General features: G+C 38.3%; 1 protein-coding gene across 1 annotated transcript in view; it reads left to right on the plus strand.

Moving 5' to 3' along the window:
* LOC147422128 (uncharacterized) overlaps window positions 1-2,579 on the plus strand; it is a gene marked incomplete at its 5' end in the record, with an annotated part of 80,308 nt that extends 77,729 nt beyond the window's left edge. Inside the window, one exon of the mRNA XM_086503231.1 lies at window positions 2,183-2,579. The remainder of the gene's footprint in view (window positions 1-2,182) is intronic.
* Window positions 2,580-8,998: the final 6,419 nt, after the last annotated feature.

Genomic DNA, 8,998 nt, shown 5'->3' on the forward strand with positions numbered 1-8,998 from the left:
TGATCCGGAACTTTGTGTGGTCAGGGTGGGATGGCCAGTCCGCTCAAGCCAAGGTGGCCTAGCTAGTCATCACTCTTCCTTTGGCTCGTGGTGGCTTGGGCATCAGCGATCCCTCCGATCATAGTAGAGCTTTGTTGGGGAAGCTCGTAGTTCGTGGGCTTCTTCCCGGGGTTGAGTCTTGAGGAGCTCCTTTTTCAACGCATTCAGGCTCGAGCTCCCTTGACAGGTGGCACTTGGGCCCCGGGGGTCAGATAGATCTTTACAGAGATGAGGCGGACAGGCCTGAGCAGAGGTTGGGAGGATAGATTTCCAATGAGTGTTGTTCGTGCTTGGGAGCTCCTTCATCCAGGCCTTTCGCAGCAACCTCCGACCTGTTTTGAGGAGCAGTATTGCCAGCCTTTAGTCTGGAACCCCGCGATGTGCACAGAGTAGGGGCACATGCTCAGCTCTTGCTCTTGCCTTGCTTGGGGCCCTTGGCGGCTGGCCCCGCGTGGAGCTTTGGAGAGTGGCGGACTTCTTGCAGCTTGCTTGAGGAGATACAGCTACAGGCTGGAGGAGGGCTAGCCATGAGGGAGCACATCTGTCATCCAGGACGCTCTCATAGAGTCGTAGAGGAATGGCAGACTCCTTTTGAGCCCCAGGCTTTGAGGTGGATGGGTACATTGATGTAGTTGGAGATCCTGATTGCAGCTAGAGATTGCACAAAGGATGGCGATTGCCTGTTCTTTGAGGTAAAGGCAGAGGGCAGACTTCAACGGGTGGCAGAAGCGTCCCCACTGATGTCAGTGTGCACTTTTCAGAGGATCGAGGCAGTGGCCGCGATTGCCTGGAAGTGGTTGATTGATCCGGATCCTAATGACCTTGGAGCAGTTATGACGCCAGACCCTTAAGTGCGGCTTCAGTGGATCCAGGAGAGTGGGTGTGGCATGACCCTTTTGAGTCAGACGTCTTAGGCACCCCCTTCTTTCAGTACACAGTCTGTCTTGGCCGTCACATTCTCACAGCTTGACGGCCAGCTATACCAGCAGCCTCAGAACATTGGTGCCGGCAGGGCCTTCTCATGAGTTTCTCCCTGAATTCTGAGAAGTGGCTTGGACCGGCTGGTGAGCCAGATGTCGTAGGCACCCCCTTCTTTCAGTACACAGTCCGGCTTGGCCATCACATTCTCACAGCTGGACAGCCAGCTATACCAGCAGCCTCAGAGCATTGGTGCCGGCAGGGCCTTCTCAGGAGTTTCTCCCTGAATTCTGGCAGCGGCTTGGACAGGCTGGTAGGCCCATAGGATCTCCACCTTCCAGTGGTTATTCGCTCACCAGGGATTGACAGTGGTTACAACTTACAAGGCTAGTCTATAGTGGCCATCCTCCTACTTGCCCATGTTGCGGTTTTGAGGATTTTGATGCCCTTCTCTTGTGGGGGACCTACACCTAGGGCGCAGCAGCTTGGTCCATTTCTTTAGGCCCAGCCTTGAGCTATGAGTATATATATATATATATATATATATATATGAGAGAGAGAGAGAGAGAGAGAGTCTATGGCTCTTTCAATGTCTTTAAAATTTAAGGCAATTTGGCAGGCTTGGAACCAATTCTTACCGATATTGATGATTTACTTTTAAGATGTACGCATGTAGGCATGTACCTAGCACAATCAGGTACTGTGTGCTGGGTACGTACAGTACACGTACCGCACCTACACAACCTCTTTAGGTATGCGAATGGTCACACACACACACACACACACACATACACACACACACACACACACACACACACATACACACACACACACACACACACACACACACACACACATCCTGTCCTCTCTCCACACATTCAGATTCAGACGTTTTTCTATTGTGGTGTTTACTGCTTGCTGTGAATGGCAGCCCCCTTGCTTTTCTGCAGCAATCCCCTTTGGTTTGCTAAGGTAAGCAAGGGCCTTGCTTCGGCAACAAGTAGCCTCTGTCCATCTTGATTAACCCAAGTGTGCGATTATAGGTTGGGGTACAATTGCAGCCTGTGGTTCAGCTTGCTTGCCAAGAGCTTGACATCAGGTCTCCATCAGCAGCTCGCCATGAATATGTGTGTGTGTGTGTGTGTGTGTGAGAGAGAGAGAGAGAGAGAGAGAGAGAGAGAGAGAGGTAACACAGAACTTGTCAACAAAACTGTATTTTTAACAGGGGGATGGGAATCGGTATAAGCTTTACAAGCCAACGCTAAAGGAGCTCCCTCGCAGCCTACCATTGGTGTGGCAAGTGCTTCCTGAGCATCAAGAAGAATACAAAAAAATGTATAAAAAGATAAAGCACCAGTGGTGGAAATCTGAGAAATTCGATGTCAAATTCAGTGGAGATTTTTTTACTTTAAGGGACAGCCTAAAGCATCTTTGCTTTGTTCGAACAGTATCAGCTTTTTAGCTTGATTTGTAAAGTACGGTTTCGCTCAGCCAAAGAACATTTTGTAGGGCGGCTGAACATTTTGTCATCCTTACTGATCTGAGCTTCTTTCCCTATGTTCTACTGTAGTAGTAGTGGTATGCAATGTAAGATGCTATGTAGATGATGTTTTTGTTCGTGACATTCCTTCTTTTCAAGCTTTTATGTACTTGAATTCGAGTTCTGTAGGCGGAGGAATTTATCCTAAGGATTTTTGTGAACTTAACTATACCACAAATAGTGATTGTTGTGCCTTTTTAGACCTTAAGATTTTTCAGACTCCCTTGGGATTAGAAGTAGATATCTATGATAAGCGCCTTGAACCAAAATATGCCACTCTAATTATCATCCGTATGCCTCACATTTCTTCGAACATTTCTCTTTTAGCTAAGTAAAGTGTCATTTGTTCTCAACTATTTAGATTTTCTCGTCTTTGTTTTAGTAAATCTGCTTTTGTTGTTCAATCTTGTCATCTTATTTCTTTACTGGTTGAAAAAGAATATTCATTTAAAAATCATGAAAAACGTTTGTTTATTTTTGCATCGTAGTAAGTTCATTTTTAATGTTTCTTCCTCAAGATAATTAGTACTAAATTCAATAGAAGTGGGGAGCTAAAAAGCTGACTTATTGTTTGACTTAACAACACCTTATGCTGTTCTTTTGATCTCTAGCGCTTCTAGCATTTTTACTATAGCTTGACAAATGCTAGCCTTATCATGGTCGAGTATACCCAGTACCTCCGGAGGGTGATAGAAACTTAGCTCGTTGGTTTTGTAGAGTATGTTCAAAGCATGAATGACCTCTATACAAATCTCAACCTACTCTTGGGCACTGACGACGTGAGTAGGGATGTCATAGCTGTTGTCCAAGCTATGCATTATAAAGGTGATAATCTTAATCTTCTTGTTTGGACAAGCAACGAAGTTGAGGTCACATATTGTCAAGTTTGAATCTTTGCTCTTCGTAGGTTTGTAGTAGTATTCCTGAGGACTTACGAATGTGTTTCTTTAAAAAGAAGTTGTGTGAAGTTTGATTTCTAAGATTAAGTTTTTAAGATGTCTTATCCTTTTTTGCTTAAGCTTGAGTACTTGTTTTAAGCCAAATAAGTTGCGTCAACTTATTTTATGCATGTCTTTTCTAAAAACATTTTTAAGTGGATAATGTTTTGTTTTATCTAGTTTTGTTTCGTAGCGAACAAAGTGATTTAGTTTGTTTTTGTTTTTTCTTTTCTTTTCTTTTATTGTGTCCCTTGCTTTTATAGTTTTATGAGTGCTTTATTCCCTCTTATAATTCGTGAGTTCAGACTATTTTGAACTTATGAAGGTATATATAGCAGTGGTATGTAGTAGTGTTGTTCTAAAACCTCAAATGTCCCATGAGTCATCGTCTTGCAGAACCCACTCTAATTTTGAAAACACATACCGGCCGAGGGTGAGTTTGACTTTGATCAGATCACCTGTGTCTGAGGATTGAGTAATGATGTAAATATTTGTGTTTGTGGGGCTCCATAATAACACACGTATGAAATTACTTCTTTTACTAGTGATACATCGTGTAGAGCATACTTTGCTATAAAAATAGTGTCACCTTTCCTAGCTACTCATGCCTCATCATATACATTTTGGAATAATCCAATAAGATCCATGCAAAAGTTTACTTCTTTAGACGGTCACTTAGTATCACTTCACATTCCATTCATGTAGATACAAGAATTAAATTATGAAGGACAATACAACTTGCAAGAGAGCATTGTGAATGTTAGGTCTGATGATCTATTGAGAATACAAAGAATGTAGCTTTGATTACTTGATGAAAATGCAACAATATTAATAGCAAGCAAACATAAACTAGAGTATGAACACTCATATCTTAGTGGTGTTGCAAGTCCTATTCTTATCTTTCACGCTTTGAATAACCTAATAAGAACTACTTTACATGAAGAAAATAATGCGCATATCATTAATTCGTGGTTTTTTGAGTTTTCCTTCAAGCCTGATTGTGCAGATTAGTGATGACCGATGAACATTTTGAAGAAGTTTTGTTTCCAACACTATGTTTTGGTGAGAAAAGAAAGATTACGACTATCCAGAGAAAAGGTATCAAGATGTAGTGCAATGGGATCTAAAACATAGACAAAGGTTATTCACTCATAATATAGAAAACCTCTTCTTCATAACAATAGAAAAACAAGTTCTTGGTACTAAATGGGTTAGATTACAAAAGGGTGGGCTAAAAAATAGAAAATTAAAGGATAAAGATTTTAGATCGAGCACAAACATAGGAAAATAATACAATCTTCACAAATAGGATACCATGATTTTGAGTCACAAAGAACGTTATATCCAAGCTAGAGAAAACCTATGACAACTTGGGCAGACCACCTATTTTTGTAACTTTTCATGTGGTGAACAACGATGGAAAGATGTACAAAGTTGCCTAAAGAAACTGAACCCCTACGTAAGAGAATGCAATCATCGAAACATTATGTCGTAAACATGCGCCTTAGTGCATGCTGATCCAATTATTGATGCAGGTTACTACTCCCACTAATTAATGCAATAAAATAAGAACTTTGAAGGAACAAAAATATCTTAGGAAAATCAAAAGACTATTTCTTCATTATTGAAATCCAACACAGAGGCAATTAGCACAATCATGGGCTACTTTGAATTCATAATGTGCTGCATTTTGGTTTAGTTTTGGAGGAGGAAGTAATAGAGTTTTTTTATTCACAAGTTTCCAAAAATTATAATGACTTGCTTGTTGAATTATAGCATGTCGAAAGGGACTCCCATCGTAAACCTTGCAGAAAAAGAAATTCCGCTTGCCACTTTGGATTTCCTGTGTTCCATGTGTGGACATTAAATAATTATCGAGCCCATTGCTATAAATGATCCAAGGGAAGAACAAATAAAAAAGGCAAAAGAAGTATATTGATGCACAAGTACTAACAATAAATAGCATGCTTAGTTATCTTTTGATGCTTGGGTTAATCTACACCGCTCTATCATAAATAAAAGATCCCTCCAATTTGTATCTACTAAACCCAATCAAAAAGCATTAAATAAAATTGATGATATAGTTTGGGGCGATATTTACCACTTACAAACTGTTGCAAAATGGCATGATCTATTTTGACCTTCTTTAACTCTAGCAAGTACTCATCACATTAACTCTACTACCAATGCAAAAATATGTGCAACAAATTTAAAAATATTATACCTTTACAAAATCTTGCATACTATGTAACCAAGAAACTAGACAAAAACATAATGAGAACCTCTTACATCCTCACTTTGACCTCATCTTTCACAACAAAGGCATAGAAATCCTACAAGCTTTATTACATGTTCCTTTATACAATATTATGGAAATTATGCATCTCTAAAACTCACCAAAAGCTTCAATAAATACTCTAATAAACCATTTGAATCTTCTAATTAGAAACACATCTAACAACATTCAAAGCATTATAATTGGCGACCTTAACATTGACACAAAAAAAAACAAAGCTTACGATGAACTATCAGCTACACTTACCATTAAAAATAATGAAGAGACAATAGAGCAGATAACAACCATCTACAATCAAACTTTAAACGTTGTGTAACTTTCTTGCCACTACATCGTGTATCTATCGAAAGATTTTGCCCTTTCATCAATACAAATATAATGTTCTCAGAAATGTGTCCACAAATTTAGAAGATTGCTCTTCAACATATATTCTCTGAACCATAAATTTTTTCTGAAAGGCAGGCCTAGTGATTTATGAGCTTGTATGCCTATGATGAAATTTTCTTGAAGAACATTTACATGTCATGACAAGGGTCCTAGGGACTAAGGCTAAATAACCAAGAGATAAGGCCTACTCCTAAAACCAAGGCTAAAGGTAGAGGTTACATGCAAAGGGATTCCTAAAGATAGAGGCAGGGCTTCTATAAGAGGAGTGACTAGGTGGATAACCCATTAGCTATTTTCTCCACTTGTGTGATGGCGTGCCATTGGTATCAAAGCATCATGCTGAATCTATGGGCGACAAACACTCTTCTCTTCATGGCGCACGATGACAGACTCTCTCCCTCTTCATAGAACCAAGGCATTTTGTTCAATAAGCTTTTGTTTGAAGTTTATTTTTGGAGCTATTTTGTTTTGTTTGCTTTTCTCTCTTTAAAAGTTTTCTACACAATTTGGTTAAGGATGAAGATGTGAGATGTTGGAAATATGCTATTGTCATGATGCCTTCTGTATTATAGTAGCCCATCATCTATGGGAGGAATAATATAGAAAATTAAAACTCATTGTATTTGATGAAGCCTCTCTTATTGGTAGGCAATTGCTTTATGTTATTAACGCTCATCTAAGAGCCATAAAACATAATCAAAAGGAACCTTTTGGGGGCCTTGATGTAATTTTCTTTGATGACCTGTACCAAGAAAGCCCCATATGTGACCATTGGATATTTTCAATAACACCACAACCTCACAATAACATTTCATGCCTTTACTGCCACTCCTTCGTGAAATGTTATGAGCTTTACAATCAATTACTAGATTCATTGATGTTCTAAATCACATACAAGTTGCACAACAAAAAATTGAAGACAACGAACACTTAATAAGACATTTACAAAGAAATACTTTTATAAACAATATATTCCTCATTAAGAAAAAAACACAACTAGTTAATATTTCAAAGCACAAATAATGGAGCATACATTGTGCATGCTAAAGATAAAATAAATAAAACATGTTCTAGAAAAAGCACAAATAATGGAGCATACTTGGATCAATTTTTTTGACAAAGGTATTGGAACACACAAGAAATGAACAAAATAATTAAATTCAAACACTTGCACAATCTCATTGAATTCCTATATTTCAAGTTAATAAGGCCTTTTAAGTATGCAAAAACATCCTTAATTTAATAACAAGAGCTCAACTTCCAATACAACTTCACAATGGTTGCACAATCCATAGATCCAAAGGTCTAACAATGGAGTCAATAGATTTTGACACAATGTGAATTAAACGCATGGGCTAATCTACCTTGCTCCCCTCACAAATAAAAGACTCCTCGAAGTTGTACCCATTAAAACCAATTTAAAAACCTTCACCTCTAGGAATGGAAGATATACAAGTTTTATTTCAAGTTCCTTCAACCAAAACATTTAGAGTTCCCTTTGTTGATTAATGTAAAAGAAAATATTAAAAAATAAACCATATTTGTAATAGAATTTCTATATTTTTCACAAAACACTTTTCCTTCTTTATCTCCTCTCAACATGCTAATTTGAAAACCTATCGAATTCAAGGCTAAGCTGAGACAATCTTTTCTCGAACAATGATCTATAATGTTGCTATGCCATTGATGCATCATCCTAGTACTTCAATTGAAATTCATATATTTATTACTTTGATAATTGTGTGGCAAAGCACGTTGAAACTTACTCATCTCTTTTAATTCTTTGAATATGTGGATAATAATATTCCTTGTGTTGTAACTCCTTCTACCTTTTCAAAGGCGTTTGAATTAAGTTGATTTGTTGGTAATAGTAATAGTGTTATGCTTGTGGATGTGTTGTTTATACTTTGAATTTATGTGATTTATAAGGAGCAATTCCATAAAGTTATGAGTGAATGGTTAGAGCCATAATTGCATACAAATGTTTTTATCGTGGAAGTATCAATTGTTTGTTGGAGGACAAGACTATGCATACACGGCGTCCAATTTAATAAAGAGTGCCTAGTAGTGTCAAGTGGTGCCTTTTCTAAAAAGAAAAGCAGTACAATGCTTCTTTTATAAAAAAATGTGGCAAAACTTTCTCAAAAAAGTTGAAACTGTTGATTTAGAACTAAAGTTCTTTTGGAGCTATATGGGAAACTTGACGTATTGGGTATGTAAAGGCAAGTCGACTTTCTATAGAGAGCTTTCATAGGCAAGTCAACTCTTTAGAGAACATGTAAGACAAGTGATTGGAGCAAGGATCTCTTAGGTGCAGTGAAAATTTATTTGGTATGTCTTAGTCGAGTTTTGCTGATCTTATCTTATTGACGCATGTGTTGATTTGTCGCCATGAATCCATACCCACACAATTTTGTGATGAGGAGCGATATGGCATAATTCCTATCCCGATGGTATCTATAGAGCTGATTGAGGAATAACAAGTTTTCTCTGATCACTACTATGACGCCACCGATGAGTTAGAAGAGGAAACACCTCATGACTAAGGAATCTAACTCTGAAAAGGAATATGTCTGAGCCAAACGTCTGCTCAAGGGAGGGGATTTTTTTTTTTGAATCAACATCATAGACGTCAACAAAGATATTATAGGAAACGAGAGAACAAATTGAGGAGGAAACAACCAAAATTGGAAATAGGGTGTCAAACTCAATTCTCAATGATGGTTGATGCAAAAGATTGCATCAAGGACAAGATCACGGGAAGATATCCTACCTCAGAGAAAGGAAAAAACGCAAACCAACGAAACCAAACTAAACAAAAACCAAGAAAACATGATGAAACCAAAGAAAAGGAATCTCCTATGACCAAAACGGAACGAA

Source organism: Adiantum capillus-veneris, chromosome 27, assembly GCF_014529385.1.
Source record: "Adiantum capillus-veneris isolate H3 chromosome 27, ASM1452938v2, whole genome shotgun sequence".
NCBI lineage: Eukaryota > Viridiplantae > Streptophyta > Polypodiopsida > Polypodiales > Pteridaceae > Adiantum > Adiantum capillus-veneris.